This window comes from Trachypithecus francoisi, unplaced genomic scaffold (genome assembly GCF_009764315.1).
Source record: "Trachypithecus francoisi isolate TF-2019V2 unplaced genomic scaffold, Tfra_2.0 Lachesis_group10, whole genome shotgun sequence".
NCBI classification, from domain to species: domain Eukaryota; kingdom Metazoa; phylum Chordata; class Mammalia; order Primates; family Cercopithecidae; genus Trachypithecus; species Trachypithecus francoisi.
In genome coordinates this window covers 106,828,178-106,852,872 of record NW_022681455.1, presented here as the reverse complement: position 1 = coordinate 106,852,872, position 24,695 = coordinate 106,828,178, and the positions used below count along the sequence as shown (strand labels likewise).

Below are 24,695 nucleotides of genomic sequence, written 5' to 3'. Positions count from 1 at the left end.
GAAGTCCTGCTTTATGGCCAGGTGAGCCCTTTACTTTTTCCTCCATACCCATCACCCGAATAATGTTACCACAACACTGACTGGCTCGGTCAGTCCTCTGCTTGAGGGCTCCTATGGGTGCTCCATGTTCTGAATCAAATTCAAGTCCTTTGGTCTGGGATCTGGGGCTGGCCATGGTCTCTTTGTGATTCTCCAGCTTCCACTCAAGCCAGTTCTTCTCAAGCCCTCCAAGCTCCAGCCACACCAAACCCCCTACATTTTTCTTGAACATCCTCTGCTTGTTTGTGTCTAGGTGTCAATATATGTGCTGTTTCCTCTGCCTAGACGTACCTCTGCTCTTTGTGTGACTGGAGAACTTCTACCCATCTGTCAAGGCCCTCTTTGAACATCACCTCCTCTGGGAAGCCTGTCCTCATTGCTCCAGACAGACTCAATCTCTACCCACTCTGGGCTTCCACTGCATCCAAAGCCCCTTCTTAGCATGACACTAGTCTCATGCCTTTGATGTCTGCTTTCTGATGGAGGATGAGGGGCATATGTCCAAGCTGACCAGTGGTAAGAGTCAGGGGTGCATGGTCAGTCCTTTACTCCTTGACTGGGAGGGGGCCTGTATCACAACGGAGAGAGACACTTCCTTTAAAAGGTTGGCATTTGAAGTTTTAAATGAGAAACTTACACTCTGTCCCAGGCTAAGAGCTGTCCCCAGTGTCTGTTCCACTCTGGTCTAATTTCTACTCTTCTGTTTGTCCCAGGTGTTCTTGCTCTGAAACAGTGTCGAGCTCTTAACAGTAGAGATCATCCTGAGATCCCATATTTTTAAAAAATTGAAAAATTCTGGAAGAAAGTTCCACATTTCCTACTTTTTCACCAGTACAGAGAAGCCTCAAAATCTTTCCTTGCTTCTCTACTTTCCAGGGACTTGGAGGCATGCAGTCCTGTGATGTTCCCTCCATCCCATTCTAGAAGCTTCCCAAAGTTTCTACCTCTGAGACAAATTTGGACCCAGACATCATTGCTTCCAAGGCATAGAGGATATCCTGTGGTTTCTAACTTCAATTTTACCTGCTAACTTTTGATTTAACAGGCGCTTAAATAATGCTTTTCTGAATACTTTGTATATTGTCAATTACTGTTCTTGCTGGGGAAGCTGACTCTGAGTCAAAGATTAGAGGATGTTTATGAAGGAGGGGAGGTGTCTGTGGATCAACACTTGGAGATGGAGTAGGAAGCAGGACGGGGCAGAGGGAGAAGTTGAGCTGTGATGTAGTCCCAGTGAAGAGCTTGGCCAGCTCCATGGGAAGCTCTGGAGCTGGGATGTCCTGAGTTGGGACAAGGGGGCAAGGCCTTTACATCCCTACGTTGATCAGTCATTGGTGCAAGCTGCCCTAGCAGGAGGTGTAACCTTGGGCAGGGCAGTCTGCAGCTGAGTCAGCCCCCAAAGAGAGCGAACAGCTGAAGGCTGTCTTTGGCAGCGCGCCCAGCAGCTGGGAGAAGAAGGCTTTGTTTCTGAAGTGGGAGTCACATCACAGCATCCACCACCCGCCTATGATCTCATTCAATTCTCAGAACGATCTAATAAAATTCTTCTTCTTATCATCCCTATTTTACAAATGAGGAAACTGAGGCTCAGAGAAGTTAACATACTTTGCTCAAGTTCTTGCTGCCAGTGCATGGCAGAGCTAGAATTCCAACCCGGGCATGCTGGCCTCAAAGTTTTTGCCCCCAAACCACCTTTATCTTACTTGAGTTGCCCTAAGAATCCCCCCTCTCCCACAAACAAGGTCATGACTTCCAGAAAAGGAGCCCTGGGAGTGTTTTCTAGTAGCTATGTAGAATTAAAAATTATAAACCCTAAACACTTTTAAATCAGGCTTGATTAAAATTAAGTGGAGACCAGAGGCTTTCAGCTTCGGTAGCAGGTGCCTTGAGAGGGCACAAGCACTTTTGAGAATGCAAAACCCTGGATTAGCCATTAGCTTTTATTTAGATAGATGGGAGAAGTGCAGCAAATATTTACATACCCGTTACCATGACATTCAAGTTAAATCTGTATTTATGCTGTGTCTTGTCATCATAAAGTTGATTTTCTGTCCCAGCATATTTCCTAAGGGGACAGGGAGCTTTCCTGAAATACTGAAAGGTTTATTTTTAATAGTTCCAAGGATGGTAGACTTTTACATTTGAGACTGTGAATATTTGTTATAGGAAACTAAATTTGTTAGAATGTTTGTAGAAAACGGTGTTTATTTACTTAAAGTTGTAAACTACAATTTTCATAAGGGGTTGACTTTACTTAGTAACTGTGAAAATGATCCCATTGTAGACCTCAGGGACTCGTTTCCAATGAGCCCAGCCAACACAAAAGACTGTGCTCATTCTCAGAAATACAAATAAAGGCATTTATCCCTGTAGAATGATTATTTTGCAAGAAAAATTAATAAGTGACTCAAACAAAAAACCTCAAAACAGTATACAGAGCCTTGAGTTTTTTGGAAAACCTGTTAGAGGTGGTCAGGGTGGTGCTATGTCGACCCTCTGTAATTGGGGTCTGTCTTTCTTTCTTTCTTTTCTTTTTTTTTTTTGAGATGGAGTTTCACTCTTGCTGTCCAGGCTGGAGTGCAATGGCACGATCTTGGCTCACTACAACCTCTGCCTCCCGGGTTCAAGCGACTCTCCTGCCTTGGCCTCCCGAGAAGCTGGGATTACAGGTGCCTGCCACCATGCCCAGCTAATTTTTGTATTTTTAGTAGAGATGGGGTTTCACCATGTTGGCCAGGCTGGTCTTGAACTCCTGATCTCAGGTGATCCACCTGCCTTGGCCTCCCAAAGTGCTGGGATCACAGGTATGAGCCACTGAGCTTGGCCAGGGTCTGTCTTTGTGACTCCTGCTGGGTCGTGAAGCACAAGTGCTAAGCTCAACCCTAGGGGCTTTGTCAGTTCTGTTATTAAGGTGATCTGGTCTGGAGGGTGTTTTGCACCGAATTATGTGGCAATACCCACCACCCCAAAAAAGATAGGTTGGAGTCCTAACCCACAGCACCCCAGAATATGATTTTATGTGGAGATTGAGTTTTTGCAGAGGTAATCAATTTCAAATGAGGTCATTAGGGTGGGCCCTAATCCAATCTAACTGCTGGTGTCCTTATAAAAAGGGGCAATTTGGACACAGAAACAGGCAGGTGTAGTGGGAGATGCTGTGAGGAGACACAGGGAGAAGAGGTCTATCTATGATCCAAGGAGAGAGGCCCAGAACAGTTCCTCCCCTCCCAGCCCTGAGAAGGAACCAACCTTGCCAACACCTTGGTTGCAGACTGTCAGCCTCCAGAATTGGGAAATTATAAATGCCTGTTGATCAAGCTGCCCAGTGTGTGGTACTTTGGTATGACAGCCCTGGCAAATATAGGAAGCTTTCCTGATTCCCTCATGGTGCGATCTCTGCTCACTGCAACCTCCGCCTCCCGGGTTCAAGTGATTCTCCGGCTTCAGCCTCCAGAGTAGCTGGGACTACAGGTGCCTGCCACCACACCTGGCTAATTTTTGTATTTTATTTATTTATTTATTTATTTATTTTTTTTTGAGACGGAGTCTCGCTCTGCCGCCCAGGCTGGAGTGCAGTGGCCGGGTCTCAGCTCACTGCAAGCTCCGCCTCCTGGGTTTACGCATTCTCCTGCCTCAGCCTCCAAGCAGCTGGGACTACAGGCGCCCGCCATGTCGCCCGGCTAGTTTTTTGTATTTTTAGTAGAGACGGGTTTCACCATGTTAGCCAGGATGGTCTCGATCTCCTGACCTCGTGATCCGCCCGTCTCGGCCTCCCAAGTGCTGGGATTACAGGCTTGAGCCACCGCGCCCGGCCAATTTTTGTATTTTAAATGGAGATGGCATTTCACCATGTTGGCCAGGCTGGTTTCAAACTCCTGACCTCAAGTGATCCGCCTGCCTCAGCCTCCCAAAGTGCTGGGATTACAGGCATGAGCCACCGTGCCTGGCCCTGATGCCTTAATTTTAATGTTCTGGGTTTGGCGGGTTACCTCTTTCTTCTCCCTGTCACAAAAGGGCAGAAGCAGCTTCCTGATGAGGGTCGAAGCTGCCACAGGAACTTTCTGGAAAACCATCAAACTCTCCCTCCCCACCGTGCTGTCTCACAGTTGTAGTTCAGAGGTGGTACCAGCCCTAGGCTGATCAAAGTCAGTGCCCTGCGCCTGTTCATGTTTGTGCTTGAGCTGTCGCCACTCTCTTGTCGCTCACTTCTGCTCCCGTATCTGCCTGCTTGCCGGTCCCAGTGTCTGTCTGTTGTAGGCTGCAAACTCCTCACCCCTTATCCCTTTCACTTCCACTGACCATTGGCCTCAGCACCAGCCCCATACGCCTATCCAAATATTTCCCATCACCTTGCATCCCTGCCACAAGGACAGGCGGTTACAGCGTCAGCCACACTGTAGGGAAGCTCCGGCTCCCATCTATCTGTTGGAGCTGAGATTCATTTTCCTTTCTAGGTTCTTGGTCTTTCCTGGGTATCATTTTTTAAGTGGAAATTGGCACCAGGTTGATGATAGCAAATCTGGAAAGTGAGAAAAGAAATTTATTTTCCACTGGTGAGCCAGGGAAATGCTTTAAATACAAGCCATGGGTGCAATTGCAAAGTTGGGCATTGTGAGGGAGTGCTCTATGCATGTGTGGAACCCTGTAAATAAATTCCAGTCCATAGCTTTCATCGCATTATTATGGATTGGTGCGTGTATGTGCCGGTATCGATCTATCTATGGAAAGGTGTGTGTGTGTGCCCAGGTGTGGATTTGTGTGTGTGAGGCTGTGCATGCTGTGCATATAGGGTAGGTATGAATTGTACATGAGTGTGCATGAGTGTTTGTGAGTGTGCGCATGTGTGTGAGGGTGCTGGGTTTGCAGCATGCAAGAGAAGGAGCCAGAGAGAGACTAATTTGGATGCAAGACCCTGGAGGAGGCAGCCTGAGGGACGAACATCCAGCTTCTTCCATCAAACGCTGCCCAAGTCAGTTGGATGCCAGGTCTGTGTTTAGGGCAGATGTACTCACATCCCCAGTTCCCTTGGTGAGCGTCTGTCCTGCTGGCCTGGGCTCAGGCATGCTGTCTCCGCTGAGAGCTTAGCAGCACAAATGGTGTCCCTCTGCCAGCAGCCTGGCTGCAAAGGCCCCGTCCACTTGGCATGCTCCATTCTAAGAGGTCAAGGGCACTCAGCCCAGGCCCACCAGCCAGCTCCTGCTAGAGGCCCAGACCACACCTACCTGGCACCTGAGTCTGTTCTGGACATGGCCCAAGAATGGCCCTTAGCTCTATCACCACTGGGTCACTCTGATAATTGGCTGTAAGTTTAATTTAGCAAAGCAATATAATGGGCACCCCTCTCGGGTCCCCTCTCTCTCTGGCCCTTTGGTTTAGAGAGGGAAGGCATGTGATAACCTTGCCCTGCTGCTTTGCTTGTAGTAAGTGCTCATTAAAGGTTGCCGGTGCTGCCGATGGGGTAATGCGGATGGGTGAGGGGACCCTGCTTTCCTCTCTGGCTTTCAGATCTTCATTTTGGGCTCCTGGCTCTGCTGTCTCCCTGGCTTCGGTGTTACTCTCTTGCCAGATGAGAGACTCCAACCCCCAACCCTGCAGCAACCCACCAGCTAAGTCAGTCTCTACTGCCACCCAGGAGGTGACGTGTCTTAGTCCATTCAGGCTGTTATAACAGAATACCATAGAGTGGAGGCTCAGACACAACAGAAACTTGTTTCTCACAGTTTGGGAGGCTGGAAGCTCAAGATCAAAGTGCAGGCAGATTCAGCATCGGGTGAGGGTCTGCTTCCTGGTTCGTAGACAGCTGTCTTCGCTCTGTGTTCTCACATGGCGGAAGAGGTGAGGCAGCTCTCTGAGGTCTCTTTTATAAGGGCAATCATCCCATTCATTCAGGCTCCCCTTTCATGACCTGATCAACTCCCACAGTTCCCAACTCCAAATACCATCACACTGGGGGTTAGGATTCAACTTATGAATTTGGGGGGATGCAAACATTCAGTCTGTATTAGTCCATTCTCACCTTGCTAATAAAGACATACCTGAGACTGGGTAATTTATAAAGGAAAAGAGGTTTAATGGACTCACGGTTCCACATGGCTGGGGAGGCCTCACAATCATGGCAGAAGGCAAAGGAGGAGCAAAAGCACGTCTTACATGGCAGTAGGCAAGAGTGTGTGTACAGGGGAACTGTCCTTTACAAAACCATGAGATCTTTTGAGACTTACTCACTATCATGAGAACAGCATGGGAAAAACCCGCCCCCATGGTTTAATCACTCCCACCAGGTTCCTCCATGACACGTGGGGATTATGGGAGCTTACAGTTCAAGATAAGATTTGGGTGGGGACACAGCAAAACCACATCACAGTCTGTGGCAGGGAGGCCTAGACAGACTTTGGTAAATTGCATTGTGTGCTGAGTCTTGCCTCACTTAGAAGCATTGGCCCTCCAGGCTAGGGAGTCAGACTGTCTCCCTTGCTTCCTGCCAGTCCCTTTCCTGAAAGGGACCAAAGGGGAGACCTAGACAGATGACAACCTAGGGGGGTGGCTCAGTGACTCTGCTCAGTAGATTCAAGGACCAAGTGGGACTGAGGGGTTTGGGTGCATTTTCCAGGAGATAGAGTGGAGTGAGAAAGGCATGAGACCAAGGAGCAGGGCTCAGGGATGCTCCATTAAGGGCAGAACTGAGGGGCCTGGGGTGTTAGTGACCCCACAGAAGTGCTTTCCCAATTATGTGCTCAGGTTCTCCGGACCTGTGACTGCTTGGCCCTGGGCAGGTGCAGCATCCAGACTACCCTTCTTATTCCACATATCCTCCTGACCTTCGAGAGCTGGCAGCCACCTGCCCCTGTCATCGGACCTTTTCATCTTTGTCTTTCCTGCAGTGCCCAGCCCACATCTGGGCATAAGTGGGGACTGAATGTCTGTCCTCCCCCTGCTTCCATCCTGCCCTCATCTTTTGTCATTTTCAAGTGCCCTTGGGACACTAACCCTTGTTCATAAATAGCTGATTCCCCCTTCCCCATTATTTCTCCCTCTTTTAAAATAGTTTACTTTCTAGAGGGCAAACCCAGGGGCCAGGTTGTGGAACCTTGGGGAATTCCATGTGAGTTGTGCATAGGATTGCCAGATTAAATACAGGACACCCCAATTGCCTCTGAATTTCAAATAAATAACAGATACTTTTTAAGTTACAAGTATGTGCCATGTAATATTTGGGACATATTTTTGTGGGCTGAATTGTGTCTTCCCCAGAAGACATGTTCAAGCCCTAACCCTTGAACGGCTTTTTTGTTTTGAGAGAGTCTCACTCTGTTGCCCAGCCTGGAGTCAACTGGTGTGATTTCGACTCACTGCAACCTCTGCCTCCCGGGTTCAGGCAGTTCTCCTGCCTCAGCCTCCTGAGTAGCTGGGATTACAGGCACATGCCACCACACCTGGCTAATTTTTGTATTTTTAGTAGAGATGGGGTTTCGTCATGTTGGCCAACCTGGTCTCAAACTCCTGACCTTGAGTGATCCACCCACCTTGGCCTTGCAAAGTGTTGGGATTATAGGCGTGAGCCACCGCGCCCCACCGACGCTTGAACCTCTGAATATGACTTTGTTTGAAAATGGGATCTTTGCAGATTTAATCAAGTTAGGATGAGGTTATACCAGACTAGGGTGGACACTAAATCCAATGCGACTGGTGTCCTTAAAAGAAGAGGAAGGCTGGGCACGGTGTCTCATGCCTGTAATCCCAGCACTTTGGGAGACTGAGGTGGGCAGATCACTTGAGGTCAGGAGTTTGAGACCAGCCTGGCCAACATGGGTGAAACCTCATCTCTACTAAAGAAAACAAAAATTAGCTGGGTGTGGTGGCGAATGCCTGTAATCCCAGCTACTGGGGAGGCTAAGGCAGCAGAATTGCTTGAATCCAGGAGGCGGAGGTTGCAGTGAGCCAAGATCACGCCACTGCACTCCAGCCTGGGTGATAGAGTGAGACTCTGTCTCAAGCAAAAAAAAAAAAAAAAGAAGAGGCAAAGAGACAGAGAGGGAAGACAGCAGACCCAGGGACATGTGACAACACACAGATGTGCAGGGAGAACGCCACTAGTCCCCCTCCCCAGTGGGACCCAAAGGAAGAGATAGGCAGGTAACACATGTGGTTCAGTGGAGGCAGAGAATGGAGTAATGCAATGCCCAGGATGACTGCAATGGCAGGATCTAAGAGTGCACCGTGGGGCAGGTTCTTCCCTGGAGCTCCAGAGGAGAGCATGGTTCTGTGGACACCTTGGTTCGGATGTCCTATGTTTGTATTTGTGGGTTCTGGCAGCCCTTCTGAGGCAGGTCAGCTGGGTTTGCTCCTTTGTGAGGTTGTCAAAGATGTGCTAACTGGCTTCCCCCTCGCACTGCTGTGAGCATTCCCAAGCTCCTGGGCACGGCTGTGGTCTGGAGGTGAGGCAGAATAGTTTTTGAGGACCTCCTGCTCAGTTTTGTAGCACCCCCACACCATCCCAATTTCTTTATTAAAAACGGAAGAATTGACCTTATAACCTCTTCTCAGCTCAGTGGCCTGGGAAGGCGAGGTCGGGTTGCAGCTTGGCCTATGTGGCTGGGGAAGGTTGGAGAACTTCTTTGGCCTCCCTGTTTGTGAGCAGTTTAATGGGACTGCATCTGGGTGCTGGTGGTTCTGGGGCGGTGCTTGGAGCTCTGGCAGGGCTACTAACTTCCCATGTGGCTTCAGGCAAGCTCCTTTTCCTCCATCCCTCAGTTTCCCTATCTGTAAAAGGAGAGAGCTGGATCTACTCCAGGGTTTTTTTTTTTTGTTTGTTTGTTTGTTTTTGAGACAGAGTCTCACTCTGTCACCCAGGCTGGAGTGCAGTGCAGCGGTGTGATCTCGGCTCACTGCCATCTCCGCTTCCCAGGTTCAAGCGATTCTCCTGCCTCAGCCTCCCTAGTAGCTGGGATTACAGGCACGTACCATCACGCCCAGCTAATTTTTGTCTTTTTAGTGGAGAACGTGTTTCATCATTTTGGCTAGGCTTGTCTCGAACTCCTGACCTCAGGTGATCTGCCTGCCTCAGCCTCCCAAAGTGCTGGGATTACAGGCGTGAGCCACTGTGCCTGGCCTACTCCAGGGGTCTTTATCAACCCCTCCTCCCTGACTGCCTATGACACCTGTCAAAGCCTTGTTCTAGGGCGAGATGACCTTCCATTTAAAACCCTGATGTGAAGCCAATTCCACCAGAAATAGACACAGCCTGCAGGCCTTGCCCGTCTGTGACTATGAGGTTTCAGGCACCCCCAGAGGGGCCCATTCTGTTTCCAGAGCCGGCTTTATCCCCTACCCTGGTCCTGCCACGGGTCTCCTTTTTCCTTCAGAAGAGAGCTGAAGGGCAGGGCACAGCCCTGTGGCAGGCAGAGGCAGAGAGGCCATCGCTCCTGATGAGGTCTTGGAATGACCAGTGGGTGGCCATCTGGCAGGAGATTTGGATGAGGGCCACATCCGCCGGGCTGGTGGCTGCCTTGGGTGGGGGGACGGCTTCCAGTGAGCTCTGTGGATAGAGATGAGGTCTCAGCAAGAGGGGTGGCTCAGTGCGTGTCTGCGTGAGGGCAGTGGTTACTCGCTGTGGAATCTGAGCCAGTGTAAATGGAGCAAGTTTCTGGTGGTTAGTTTAAAAAAGGACTGTGTCTGTGTGCACATGAGACGAAAACCGTTCTCTGCTGAAATCTTAAACGCAAAATGCCTAAATGAGTGCTGGTGATGACATCAGCTGTGCTGCGTGGTGGGAAGAGCCCTGGGCTGGGACACCAGAAGGGACTCAGGCTTCTCATCCTGGGGGTGCCCAAAAGTGCTGTGTGACTTAAGCAAGTGTCAGCCCTACTGACCTCAGTGTTCCCGGTACAGTGGTGAGGCTGACAACCACCCCTCAGGGTCACTGTGGCCTCCAGGGATCTCAGTGAAGGTAAAGCCCCCAGCCCAATGCCTGCCACCCAATGGGTGCCCTCCCTGCCTTCATTCAGCAGAGACTCAGCTGGGCCTGGGCCTGGGCCTGGGCCTGGGCCACAGGAGGGAAACACTCCCTCCTGTCCTCTGGAAGCTCATGGCCTGAACACGAATCCAGCCTGGTGCTAAGGCCAGTATGGTCAGGGTTGGAGCAGGAGGTACTCCTGGGGGTCTGGGGGATGTCAGAGGTCCTGGGTGGGTGGCAGGTGTGAGGGTGGAGTCAGGGCTGGGTCCTGGACATCCACTAGTGACTCCTGACCTCAGGTGGTCCTATCTGAAATTTCTTCAGCCTGTAAAAGTGCCGTCTAAGGAGGGCCTCAGGCTGGGGCATTGAAACCTCTGATGGTTTCCTCTGAAGCAGCGACATTTCCCTCAAAGCTTTTCTGGGCGGAGTAGAGAACAAAGGTGTCTATTATTTACCTGGAGCGGAGATGGGGGGAAGGGTGGCCCCTCCCCAGCTTTGGGGCTACAGACTTGCCTAATGACGCTTCCCAGTCAGGCCCCGTTCCTCTCCCTCCCCGCATAGTGGTCCAGCGGGCACAGAGCTGGCCAGCCCACCCCATCCCCATCAGCGTCACCCACCTTGCTCTCTTGACAGCTGCCCCCTCAGCTCCGCGTGGCCTCTGCCCAGGCCCAAGATGAGTGGAGATTGGATGTGAAGTTCCCTGGGCCGAGCAGATTATATGCACAGGAGGAGCCCGGTGCTATCGGGGACAGCCGTGCACAAGGTCACCGTCCCTCGCTGTCCCCCCACCCCCTACAGGCTGTGGAATGATTGGGCTTGATGTGTTCATTTGCTGCCTGGTAAAAGTCCATTTGCTGGGCCTGAGCTGGCGCTGGCAGGGTGGGTTTGAAGGCCTAGTTGGGGAGCAGCTGCAGCAGCTGCTTAGTATGCAACATAAATATTAGTCTCTCCCAGAAAGAGGCTCGATGCAATTGTCTTTGGCCGATGGACATGACCGGGCTGTTTGCCCACATTCCATACTGGCCCGCCTGGCTCAGCAGACCCTTCCAGAACCCTGGAGGGCTGAGTGTGGGCCAGCCTGGGTCCAACTTGGGATCTGGCCCCCAGGATCCTGGTGGGGAAGTACTCCACTCCTGGGCAGAGGAGGGAGAGGCGTGTGGCGCACACCTGATGTTCATGTGTGGGGAGGCCCTGGATCCACCACTTCATTCTGGTATCAGCTTCCGCACCTGCAAACCAGGAGCTGTGACCCTCCCTACTCTGCTTCTAATCCGGCTCCTCTGTCTGTCTGCTCATTCTAGCCTGGTTCACAGTCATGGCCTGGCTGTGCATACCCTGTCCCTTCCCGCCCATGGCCTGCCCTGGAGTCCCCAGACCCAGGTGTGAGCCCCAACCTCATCCTTTCCACCCTTCAATGCACATTGACCCTTTGCCCGGCTTTGTGCTGGTGCTGGGGCCGTGCTGACAGGCAGAATGGTCAAGGTCATGATGTGCAGGAAGAACTAAACAGGATGATTTTAGTTTCAGGTGCTGTGACAGGGAGGCACTGGGGGGCTCCAGTAACTCCTGTGCTCCCTGAGGAGGGGACACTTCTGAGCTGAGACCTGGGCCTCTGTGACCCTCAGTTTCCTAATCTGTAAAATGGTGATGGGGACCCCCCGACCCCCCTGTTGTAATGCCTATGTGAGACCGTGTGTGCAAAGGAGCTGGCATGCGGTGGAGCTGGGCCCCAGAGCCTCTGAACAATCCCCACCTTCCTGCAGTCTGAATGTTCCCACTGGTGACCACGTGGCCTCTGCTGTCCTCAGATCAGGACTTCCCAAACTTCTGTGCGAATGAAAATTGTCTGGGAGCCTTGTTAAAATACAGATTCCCAGGCCTGCCTCCACTCCCAGTGACTCAACAGGGCTCAGGCGGGACCCTGAAATCTGCATTTTCACAGGCACCGAGGGTGGCATGGGTGGCACATGAAACACAGTTTGAGGATCCTGGCTTAGACATCCTTGCAGAGATCCAGTATCCCTCTCCTAGCCCCCCAAGACTTCACTCAATCAACTAGTGGGGTGGTAGCCTTGGGGAACAATTCTCCCAGCCCCAGCAGATCTGGGAAAGCAGCTCTGGCCCCGAGGACCTGTCTGGTCTCAGTCCTGGGCAGGGCTTGCCTGCTGGACCATGTGAAATGCTGCTTTGAAATAACCAGCTGCTCAGAATCCCAAAGTGTCCTGAATTGATTAATACGCAAAACGTCTTCCGAGAGTCTGATGGCGAATGTGAAGTATCGCTGCTGGCCCTGGAGTCGTGCTGTGGGGGGAAGTAGATGCTGGGTCCAACCAGCCAAAAGACTTGCTTCATCAACAGGGGAGGAAAATCAGTCCCACGGAGGTGATGGGGTAGGGAGGGGGAGTGTGGGCTGCGATCCTCACCAGGACCCTTTGAGATGAGCATTGTTAGTGTCTCCATTATGTAAATGAGGACATGGGGTGTGGCATATCTAGGATGTGTTTTGTCCACTCTGAGAGATCCAGAGGCTTGGCCAGGGGTGCTTCCCTCTGACCCCCCACCATTTCCCTTGGCCTTCCTGGTCTCACAGCCAAGGTGGGGCGTAAGTCACCCAAGTTCGTTCCATGTGAATGGCATCTAATCAGCATGTATCAGGCATGTTAATGTAATAACAGCTGCTAATTATATATCCTGCTATTACTCCGCTGCCAGTTGTGGGAATTGAAGCCAGATGATATGGGACCAGAAGAACTACCCCCTTTCCCCCTCCACCCATGTGTTATTTTATTCAGGGGGCTGCTATTTGTTTTTTTAATTGCACAGTTTGGTCCTATCTGAAATTTGTTCTTCCTGCATAAGCCTGGGTCAGCCCCACCCAGCCAGCTGCCAAATCTGCTACAGCCTGGCCCTGGGAAAAAGATAGGAGCCCACCACGATCCTTGTCTGGGGGGCTGCCAGCTAGTGCCAAGGAGGGGTTGACTCACAGGCAGGCAGGGCCACCTGCCTGGGCTCCCTCCTCCCTGGCTGTAGCTGCTGGCTGGAGCCTATTTTCTCCACCATCGCCACCCACTGGTGACTCACTGTGAATGGACCAAGGCTGCAGCCCGCATCCTCAACCCCAGCCAGGATCTGCTTGGACAGCAGCAGGGTGAAGGCAGAGTTTCCCCGCCCCCAGCAGCCAGGTGAATTACCCAGTCTGGGCAGCCCCTGGCTCTGCCTCCCCTGCTCCCACCTCCACCTATTCCTAAGGCCTCTAAGCCTCAGTTTCCCCATTTACAGAATGGAGACACCAACAACACTCACCTCAAAGGGCCCCTGATGAGGTTCTCAAGCTTGGGTGCACATTGAGAATCACCAGGGTGATTAAGGCAGGTACTGAGCTTGGGTCTATCCCTAGTCCCTCCTGGATCAATTTCATCAGAATTTCCGGGGTGAGAGATCTGGACATCGGCGCTTAAAAGAAAAAAAAAAAAGGCGGCCGGGTGTGGTGGCTCATGCCTGTAACCCCAGCACTTTGGGAGGCCGAGGCAGGCGGATCACCTGAGATTGGGAGTTCGAGACCAGCCTGGCCAACATGAAGAAACCTCACCTCTACTAAAAATACAAAATAAGCAGGGCATGGTGGCGGGTGCCTGTAATCCCAGCTACTCGGGAGGCTGAGGCAGGAGAATCACTTGAACCCGGGAGGCGGAGGTTGCAGTGAGCTGAGAGTGCGCCATTGCACTCCAGTCTGGGCAGCAAGAGCAAAACTCTGTCTCAAGAAAATAGATAAATAAATAAAAAACTCCGGGCGAGTCCAGTATGCAGCTGGGAATGAGAACTGCTCTGTGGAAGCTTCTGTGACAGGGTCTGGCTCGTGGTAGAATTCAACAAATGAGAGCTCTTGCTTCCTTATTGTTTATTGTGTTACAAGTATTAGTATTAGTAAAAGTATTAGATTTTAAGCCACTCATTTGAAACCAGTGAACTAAGAACTTCATTAATTTAAAAAAATCCTGCTGGGTGCCATGGCTCATGCCTGTAATCCCAGCACTCTGGGAGGCCGAGGTGGGTGGATCATGAGATCAGGAGATTGAGACCATCCTGGCCAACATGGTAAAACCCCATCTCTACCAAAAATACAAAAAATTAGCCAGGCGTGGTGGCAGGCGCCTATAGTCCCAGCTACTTGGGAACCTGAGGCAGGAGAATTGCTTGAACCTGGGAGGCGGAGGTTGCAGTTAGCCAAGATTGCACCATTGCACACCAGCCTGGGTGATAGAGCGAGACTCCGTCTCAAAAAAAAAAAAAAAAAAGAAAAATCCTTAAATAAATAAATATGCCTGCATAGAGGCATGTGAGTAAGGAAAAGCAGGTCAGCTTTGGCATCTCCTCCCCCTCCCCATGTCCAGGAAAGAGGAGGAGGGGAGGGAGGGAAGAATGCTCCAGAAGGGTAGAGGCAAGAGGGCGGACGCAGCCCATGGGAGGTAATTCCCAGGACTGGAAAGGACATAGGGTTTTGGGTGCCCTGCTCATTGGGTTTTGGGGGAGGCGGAGCAGGACCTAAGAGGTACTGGCTTTGTGGGGCCCCTTAGGAAGCTAATTATCCTGGGCAAAGGGGATCCCTGACCCAGCCCCACTGGGAATAAGGGGCTTGAACAGCAGGCAATGAACTCAAGGTAAAGAGAGCAACCTGAGAACCGGAGGTGTTACCACCCAGATCGCACCATAGGGTGCATCCCACCCCATCCCAAGAAGTCGAGATGAAATTTCTCACCACTTTGAGATGCAGGACCTAGAAATGAGATTAAACAAGTAAATGACATTTCTGGCACGGCAATGAGATGGCGTAAAGTTCATACCCGTAACTCCTACAAGACAAAACAGAATAGAGTTAACCACAAACTGGCCATTGAGCCGCAGTGGCACCCAGCAAAGTGGCCTGGGGCCCCTGTCTGGAGGCAGTTGAGCTGGAAGGGGGCAGGGCACTCAGGGTCTCATCCCTAAAGCAGGACTTTTAGAAAGAGCAGGACTTTTTGAAAGGGGGCTGTAGTCAGGAAGCCCTGCAGGGATACTGGAAGTGGTCCCAGAGGGAGAGAGAAGGCGAGTCCCTATGTTGAAAGGGCAGGATGGGGTGCACTTCCCAAACCGAGATGGGCGTTTAGGATGACCTGGGGGACTTGTTGAAAATACAGATTCCTAGGCATCACCTAAATTTGGATACAACTGGTTTGGGGCCCGGGAATCTGCATTGTCAGCAAGCTGCCTGAAGAGTAAAATGCTCATCCAGGCTTGGGGATCATGAGTGTTGGGGAGAGGCAGGAGCCAGGGCTGCCCTGAGTAAATGTGGAGACTTCCAGCCTCCCCTTCTATTCCTACCACCCTCTCCCCATCATTCCCTGCCCCGTGGGTCACAAGGCTGTTCTTGCTCCCCCTGGGAGTGCTTGGCAAGCACCCCTCCTGCTCTCTGAGCCTCCTGTGGCTCTCCCGTGGGTGTCCCCTTCCCAGGCTCGGGCCAGTTTACCCATGGGAGGACCAGGCTCTGCAAAGGGTATAAGTGTGTGCTGAAGCCACATTTGCTTGAAATTAGCTTTTCTTTTTGAGTCCATTTCATTCTCCTAATGCTCAAATATGACACACTGCTGTGCCATTCTGTTTGCAGATTATTTTTCTCTCTGATGAGCAAACACCAAGCAAATGAATAGAGGAGAAAGAAAGTGATAAATTTACAGAAGTGAAGAAATGAAGAATGAAGAGCAAACACCAAGTAAGTGAATAGAGGGGAAAGAAAGTGATAAATTTACAGAAATGAGGAAGTGAAGATTTCAGTCAGGCACAGTGGTTCACACCTGTAATCCCAGCTACTTGGGAGGCTGAGGCAGGAGGATTGCTTGAGCCTAGGAGGTTGAGGCTTCAGTGAACTATGATCATGCTGCTGTACTCCAGCCTGGACAAGATAGTGAGACCCTGTCTCTTTAAAAAAAAAAAAAAAAGACAAAAAAAAAAAAAAGGAAAGAAATGAAAATTTCAAACCTGGTGCAGGCTCAGGGGCAGTGCTCACACAGCCCATCCCTTGAGGGTAGGGCCACTGTCTCTAGTCTGGTCTAGTCTGGTTGAAGGAGAAGTGGCTGCTCAGGGTGGGTGGGATGCAGGGCTTTTTCTGATGCTTAGCATTATCCTAACCAAATCAGTCCTCTCCACCATCAGCTTCTTGAATCACTTGTCTTGTTCTTGTACGTGACATCTGCACCTTCACCATCACCTGCTCTACATCCTTCCATAGCTCCCCATTGCCCTGGGACCAGATGCCATATGGCCTGACCTTCAGGAACTCTGCATCCACTCTCCCTTCACAAGTCCTTCGCTTTCCAGGTGCTCGATGTAGAATTTGTTCAGTGTGTGAATAAATCACCTCCATGTGTCTTGGATGGACCCATTTTCCTGGCCCCTTTGCTCTTGCAGTTTCCTCTGCCCCGAGCACCTCCGCCTTCATGTGCACAGTCCACCTGCTTCCCCAGCTGAAATGCTTCCTCCTGCACCCAGCCTTCTCCCAAGCTGGAAGCTCTCCTTGTGAGCTTCCACTGCAGTTTGTCTTGAATCCTGAGCACCTTTCACAGCCTTCTCTTTTACCTTTGCCCATTTCCATATCTGTTTTTTTCCTGGCTATTCATCTCCCTGTGTCTAGCATGGTGCCTGGGACCCTGTAGGTGACCTGTGCACAGAAGGCATTCTGCTCTCAGCTGCAAAGGCCGTGATGGAGAACAAACATCCCTTTTGAGACCTTAGGGGGAACCTGGCATCTTCCTGCAGGACAGCAGCCTCATGGCTTCAGGTAGTAAAATAAAAAATGTGGCCTTCCTTTTAAATGGTTCCTATCCCAAGTTTCTGTCCCTAAGAAGTGGGATCTTGCTGGGTGATCACTGGAGCCCAGCTAGGCATTGATCTGGACAATAAAGTTTCCAGGCTGTGTTCCTGGAAATTGAGGCTGAGGGATTAGATACATCATTTAGCTGTGGGGAGACAGAATTCCCCACCCTAAAGAGTGCAAGAAACTCCTTAGGAGGGGTACTGCATTGTAAGATCATGGGCTTTACTGTAGCAAGCCATCCCTTGGTTCATAGCTTAGGTCTGCTATTAACTGGCTGTGTGAATTCAGACAAATTCCTTAACCTCTCTGAACCTTAGTTTCCTGGTTTGGGAAATTATGTTAATGGTATCTTTAGAGTCTTTGGGAATATTGGGATAATATCTGTAAAGTACCTGGCACCTCATTGAGAGCTTGATAAATAATGGCTAGTATGATTGTCATTATCATCATTAGCAGCCCTGATTTATCTTTTTTTTTTTTTTTTTTGTAGTCATTGTTGTTCCCTCCAGCTGTTGGTGCCTGTGCTGGGATCACCTAAGGCTGTGAGTCAGACTGGAAGAGCTATTTTGTAATTAGGTTGGCAGATGCAGGGTGCAGTGGAACCCCTGCCGGAGATCACAAATTAATTAGTGTCATTTGTGGAGAAGGGGTCCTGCAACAGGCTTGGTGGGGACTAGCCAGGCCCACGGGTGTCTGACTGTGGTCCTCGTGGCTCTGCAGAGGGGTAATCCCTGCCAACATTGGCAGAGGTGGGTGCCTCTAGGGTGTGTAAGGAACCCAGAACCACAGGGGTGCCCCTACATGTATGGCAGGGGGGGTGGGGCTTGGTCACACCCCCTGGGCTTTGTTCTAGGGAGGCTGTGGAGCGAGAGCTTCCTCACCTGCACACTGATGTGTGGCCTGTGCCCATGCCTCAGTTTCCCCACACAGCCCTCCATCTACTTTCCAAGTCTGTCTGTCCCCTGGCTTAGCTGGAGCTGGGCTGCCTGCTCTACCTGCCAAGCCCTCCCACAGCAAATCACTGGGCAGCACCCATTCATCTCCTTCTTGCAGCCCCCAGCAGCCCAGAAATCATGACTTGTTCATAAATGACAATGTTAACTCCTGTTTATGTCTGGAGCCATGGAGGCACACAGGGCTCCCAGCACCAGTTTTTCCCAAGGATTCTGGCCTCATTTCACCCTCAGGGCAGTGAGCAGGCTGGCAGCACAGCTTCCCGGCTCAGCTCTGCCCTCCTGCCTGCTCCTGTGTGCACCATGCCCTTGGGGCCATCCTTGCCTATACCTCACTCCACTTGCTCCACCGCAGGACCGTGGGGAAGCTAATTTTACTCAATCAACATTTATTGCATGCTTTGCCAATTCTCAGGCTGCTGAGCCACTCTTAGCACACATTACCTATCTCACTTAACAGCTGTGGCACAGCCAGGTAAGAACTATTAGTGTTCCCATTTTATAGACAAGGAAATAGAGTCTCAGAGATGATCTGGGTCACAAAACTGGTAAGAGGTCGCTAGGATTTGAACCCAGATGGTCTGACTGTACGATCTTTTGAAACGTTTTTATTGAGGGATAGAATATAGCAAGATACATAGGTGTTCATTTCAATGACTGTTGACAAATGCATCCCCCCACGTAACCAGTCCTCTGAGCAAGATACAGAGTACCTCTGTAATTCCTCATGGCTCTTCTCAGTCACTTCCTACTGCACACGTGGAGTGGAGGCACCTGTTGTTCTGATTTCCATCACCAATACGTAAACTTGTTTTTTTTTTTTTTTTGAGGCAGGGTCTTGCTCTGTTGCTCAGGCTGGAGTGCAGTGGCATGAACATGGCTCACTGCAGCCTCAACCTCCTGGGCTCAAGTGATCCCCCATGTTCAGCCTCCTGAGTAGCTGGGACCACAGGCATGTGCCACCATGCCTAACTACTTTTTGTAGAGACAGGGTCTCACCATGTTGCCCAGGCTGGTCTCGAACTCCTGAGCTCAAGCGATCCTCCCGCCTCAGCCTCCCAAAGTGCTGAGATTACAGACATAAATCTCACTGCGCCCAGCCTGTAAGCTCTGTTCTTCAATTTTTGTATAAATAGTATTATATATTGGAATTATGTATAGAACAATGCATACTGTTTCTTTCACTCTGAACAATGTTTTTGAGGTTCATCCATATTGTCACACATATCAATACTTCATTCCTTCCATTGCTGAGTAGTCTTCCATTGCGGAGATAGGCCACACACTTTGTTTTCCCTTCACTTACTGATGGACTCTTGGTTGTTTGCACTGTTGCGCTCTAATGAATAAGCTTCTCTAAACGCTCTGTGTGGGCAAATGTCTTCATTACTCTTGGGTTGATAATTGGGGTGGAATTGTTGGGTTATAGGTGGCTGTATGTTTAACTTTATAATTGCCAAACATTTTCTGAAGTTGTGCACCATTTTACACTCCCACTAGCAATATGGAGAGTTCGAATTGCTCCACATCCTTGCCAAGCTTTGGTGTTAGTCTTTTTTATTTTAGCCACTCTGGGGTATGAGTAGTAGTATCTCATTTTGCTTTTATTGTGCATTTCTGTGATGACAAATGATTTGAGCTTATTTTTCACATAATTCTAGGTCATTCATATATTTGCTTTTGTGATGTGTCTGTTCCAATCTTTTCCCACTTAAAATATTGGGTTGGTTGTCTTTTCATTATTGATTTGTAGGGGTTCTTTATATATTCTAGATATGACAATTTTCTCCCTAGTCTGCAGATTGTTTATGGATTTTTCTTAACGGTGTCAGTGCTGAGCAGAAGTTGACTGCAGCCCCCTAAGTTCTGGTTATCAATGATTCCTGGGGGTATGAAATGAGAGACTGTAACTGGCCCGCATGATGCCAAGAATACAGCTGGACCTCGGAAAGGACTCATGTTCTTTGTCCTTCCCTCTGCTGCCAAGGTCTCCCCAGATCACTGTCTCTAAGTGGAGTGGATGTCCTCTCCTCTCCATCCACCCACCCACCCATGTGTCACTCATCCTTGAGCATCCAGCTTAACACAGGCCTCTGGCACCACACTCCTTAGAATGCCCAACTCAAGGAAACAATTCAAATGGGCATCTCTCTGTTGCCACCTCCAGTGCCACTAACTTTATCCAGACCCTCCCCACATCTTCCTTTCTTGGACCACTGCAATGCCCCCTTCTGCTCACTCAATCAACACAATTCTTTTAGTGTCAATTACTGTCCAGGCCAGATTAGGGTCCCAGAATATAGCACTTGCTCAAGCACTGCCCTGCTTTCCAGGAGCTCACAGACCAGGGGAAACACATGCACACCAATGTTGAGAATACAGAGGTGAGAGCAATGTACAGAGATGGATGCACTAGGTGTCGAGGACAGTGGCTGGGAGAAGAGAACCCTCTTCTGTGCCTGGAGATTAGTGGGGAGGGGACCCCGCCTTCTCAGGGGAACAACCCCTGAGCCAGAGTTTGCAAGCTGAATAGCTTTTTCCCAGCAGATAGCTTCATGGAAAGGAAGTGCATTGTAAAGAGAAAAAAGAGGAAAGCCTGCGTGTAAACGTCTGGAGTGCTAACAGTGGACAGTGTTGCAGGGAAGGGCACATTGGCCAGCATGACTAGTGGGTGGAGGGGTGCAGGGTGGAGGTGAGCTTGGAGAGGCTGAGGTGAGATCATAAGACGCCCGGTATGTTGGGTCAGAAACTTGGGGTTTATCCTGAAAGCAAGAGGAACTTTTGGAGGACTTGAGGATGGGGAGGGCATGGTATTAAGTGCTCAGAACCCACCTGTGGCAGTTGTTAAGAGGGTGGATGAAGGTGGGCTTCTTTAGAATGAGGCCTGTGGGGTGCTCTTCCAGTAGTAGCTGATCCGGGCCTTACCCAATGCAGGCAGAGGGTGTGGCAAAGAGGGGCTGTCTGCATCTCCTCCCTCACCCAGGGCAGCTGCTGAGAGATTACCAGCCATGAATAAGAACACAGTTACAGTCACGATCATGATCACCATCTGCACGGGGCAAACTGGTGAGCTTCATGGAAAGAGACGTTGTGCCCTTCAGATGGCAACAAGTGGGACCCATGTTTGATGGGAACAGATGTGGTTGTGCATTGGCTGTGGTGAGTGGCTTTGGGATGAACCAGGGGCAACACTGGTGAGATTGGAGGTAGAAGAGTGGACACTGCCTCTTTGGCACCTGGGAGTTGTGTGTGGTCAGATAGATGTAGGTTTGCTTCTGCCTCTGCAACTTCACTCTTTGAATAAATTCCTTAATGTCTCCATGCCACAGTCTCCTCATCTCTCACAAAGGGTTCCTAAAAGCCTCTGTCATTGGAGTTTTGGGGGGCTTAAATGCCACAATGCATGTAAAGAAAGTGCTTGGCATGCAATCATGCCCCATGAACTCGGCATTATGGGCCATCTACCGAATCACCTCTAAAGCTTCTTATTGCTACTGCTGGCCTGGCCTTGCCCCTGGAAGCAACGCAGCTGTTGGGCCCCCAGTTAGTGCAAGGCACAGATGTGGGAGATGTTTCCTAGGAAAACCCATCACCAGTGCCCAGGCGCCTCTTGCCTCAATCTGCAGTAGCAGCAGCAGCAGCAGCAGGGTCCTGAGAAGGGCCTTGGTGAGGGTTATTTGTGCCTCCTCAGCAAAGGCCTTCCTGTTGCTGCTGTAGTTCAATGAAGATCACCCTTTGGCAGGTTTTCTGGGCTGTGCACAGGCAGTTAAGGAGCTGAAACTCCAAAGGCAATTTCTCCCCAAGGAGCTGTTTTGTGGGTGGTTCACTCTGCACCACTGCCATGGAAATGTTCCCTGCCCCAGTCCTGCACAATTCACTGAGCCCAGGGCTCACTGGGCTGCCCAGGGAGCTCTTCAACCAGGAAGGAGTGGGCCTGGCTCCGGCAGAGAGAATGGGGCAGGGTCCTGACTATATTTCCCTTCCTGCCTGCAGGGACTTGGGGGAAATTCAAGGGAGACTCAGGTCCTTGAATAGCAGTACCAAAATTGCCTCCAAAAACACTGTTTCTAGGTTGAGCGTGGTGGCTCACGCCTGTAATCCCAGCACTTTGGGAGGCCAAGGTGGGCGGACCACAAGGTCAAGAGATTGAGACCATCCTGGTGAACATAGTGAAACCCATCTCTACTACAAATACAAAAATTATGTAGGCGTGGTTGAGTGCGCCTGTAATCCCATCTATGAGGGAGGCTGAGGCAGGAGAATGGCTTGAACCCGGGAGGCAGAGGTTGCAGTGATCCGAGATTGCGCCACTGCACTCCAGCCTGGAGACACAGCGAGACTGTCTCAAAAAAACAAAACAAAACAAAACAAAAAAACACAAAACACTATTTCTAAAAACGAGACAACCTTCCCTCTTACCTCCAAGGCAAAAGGAGATGGCAAATGCTGTTAAATGCCTTAATAAGCAGTTGCTATTGGTTCAAAGATGGCTATTAAAAGCTATCAATTGTTTGCATACAGGAAAATGGAGAGAAAACTTATCAGGAGCACTTTTAAAGCCCACCTTGTATCAATAGTAGTGTTGTTAATTTGCAGCTTCCAGATCATACTGAAAGCATTGGTTATCAAAGTTCTTTGGGGGAAAAGGTCATTCATAAACATTCAGATTCTGAGTTAATGAATTTTCCATGGGTGTCTTACAGACCCTTCCTCCATCACTGCCTGCCAGGGGCTGTCTCAGGCTGGGGACTGGTCCAGGAGCGGTGCCCGGAGGTCCTGGCTGGTTGGACTTGACCTTCTTTCTCCTCTGGCCTGAGGCTTCTCTTCCTGCTTTGGAGAAATGACTCTCCATCCTGGCCGGTGCTACTGCCCTTGATGGCCACTAGGGGGAACCAAGGTTCTTGGCAAAGGGCTTCTCTCCCACAGCGTGAAACCCAAGAGGATTGCTCTGCATCAATGACTTTTCCCTCCCAGATTCTGAAAGAAGTGCTGAAACGGGAACCCAGTGGCTGACTACTGGCCTGGTAAAGGTGGATAGTATTGAAGAAGCCCTCGTCTAGTTCTTAAAGCACAGTTAATTTTTTTTTTCTTTTTTCGAGAAGGGGATCTCACTTTGTCACTCTGGTTGGAGTGTAGTGGTGCAATCATAGCTTGTTGCAGCCTTAAACTCTTGGGCGCAAGCGATACTCCCGCCTCAGCCTCCTGAGTAGCTGGGACTATAGGCACACACCACCATGCCCGGATAATTTTTTAATATTTTTGTGGAGATGAGGGTCTCACCATGTTGCCCAGGCTGGTCTCAAACTCCTACGTTCAAGCAATCCTTCAGCCTCGGCCTCCCAAAGTGGTGGGATTACAGGGGCGAACCACTGCACCTGGCCACAGTCAGATGGTACACAACCGATTTAGTGTTATTATTATTTTTTAAAATTTGAGACAGAGTCTCACTGTATTGCCCAGTCTGGAGTGCAGTGGGACGACCTTGGCTCACTGCAATCTCCGCCTCCTGGGTTCAAGCCATTCTGGTGCCTCAGCCTTCCAAGTAACTGGGATTATAGGCATGCGCCACCTCACCCAGCTAGTTTTTGTATTTTTGGTAGAGACGTGGTTTCGCCATGTTGGCCAGGCTGGTCTTAAACACCTGACCCCATATGATCCACCTGCCTTGGCCTCCCAAAATGCTGGGATTACAGGTGTGAGCCACCGCGCCTGGCCCACAGTTGACTTTAAAATGACCGTTTCCAGGAAACCTTCTAGAGGAGTTGCCACGCCCACCTGTGACCCCTGCCCCAGGTCTTGGCCATTGTCTCTCCAGTGAGAAGGCAGCCGAGGGCTATATTCTGTGGCATCCTCCTCTTTTTCTTCTTCTTTATCCTGCTCTTAACACTTCCCACACCTTCATTTTATTAAACAACTCTGATCTGCAGGGAACTGTACGCTTGATGCTGTGGGCATGGCATTGGGGGGGCTGGAGGCCGATGGGGGAGAAAGAAGTACAAGAAATGGCTCCTGCATCAAGTGCTTTTCACTCAGTTTGGAGATGTAGGAATTTGATTCAAGTCATTGAACATTTACTGAGTGCCCGTTTGAGAAACAGGGGAATATTGGGAAAGAAAACAGATTTGGCGACTGACTTTCAGCCTCAGCTCCATCTAGAGGGCAGTGTGACTTTGTGTTACTGAAACCTGCTGGCTCTTTATTGCCTCATTTGTAAAATGGGGCCAGGCATTCCTAAGTGATCCACGGCCCTGTTTCAAGAGTACCAGGGTACGGAAGAGAGAGGCTTTCTTTTCTTTTCTTTTTTATTCATAGACAGGATCTTTCTCTATCACCTAGGCTGGAGTACAGTGGTGCAATCACGGCTCACGGCAGCCTGGAACTCCTTGGCTCAAGCGATCCTCCCATCTCAGCCTCCTGAGTAGCTGGGACTCCAGGCAAAAGCCACCATGCCTGGCTTATTTTAATTTTAATTTTTTTTGTAGAGATGGGGTCTCATCATGTTGACCAGACTGGTCTTGAACTCCTGGCTTCAAGTGATCCTCCTGCCTTGGGAGAGAGGCTTTCTTAACCTCTAGGTAAGCATCACCTCCTTTGTGAACCTCTCCAATCCCTTTCCGTGCAAGCTAAACAATAATTTCCTTGTCTGTCTTCCAAACCTTTGTTGTAGCCCAGTTAGAGCTGTCTGGAGTGCACTGCTGTTACTTGTCATTGAACTGAGAACTCCATCAGAGCAGGCATGGTGGAGATGCCTGTTCCTGCCTCACCGGCTCACAGCCTGGCACTTTTCAGGGAACATCAGCAGATGCTGGGGTGAAGGGAGAGGTAGAAACAGCTTCCTTCTTTCCAGTGTGGGCCCCTTTGCTGACAGTGGTGCCATTCAGATGTGTGGGGACTCCGGGTGTGA

The 24,695-nt window shown here is 50.3% G+C and overlaps 1 long non-coding RNA gene across 1 annotated transcript in view; it reads left to right on the top strand.

Annotated features, from left to right (window-relative positions):
• LOC117088778 overlaps positions 1 to 24,366 on the top strand; it is a 31,293-nt gene extending 6,927 nt beyond the window's left edge. Inside the window, exons 2-3 of the long non-coding RNA XR_004439319.1 lie at positions 15,633 to 15,737; positions 24,274 to 24,366. This is a non-coding gene — a long non-coding RNA (uncharacterized LOC117088778). The remainder of the gene's footprint in view (positions 1 to 15,632; positions 15,738 to 24,273) is intronic.
• Positions 24,367 to 24,695: the final 329 nt, after the last annotated feature.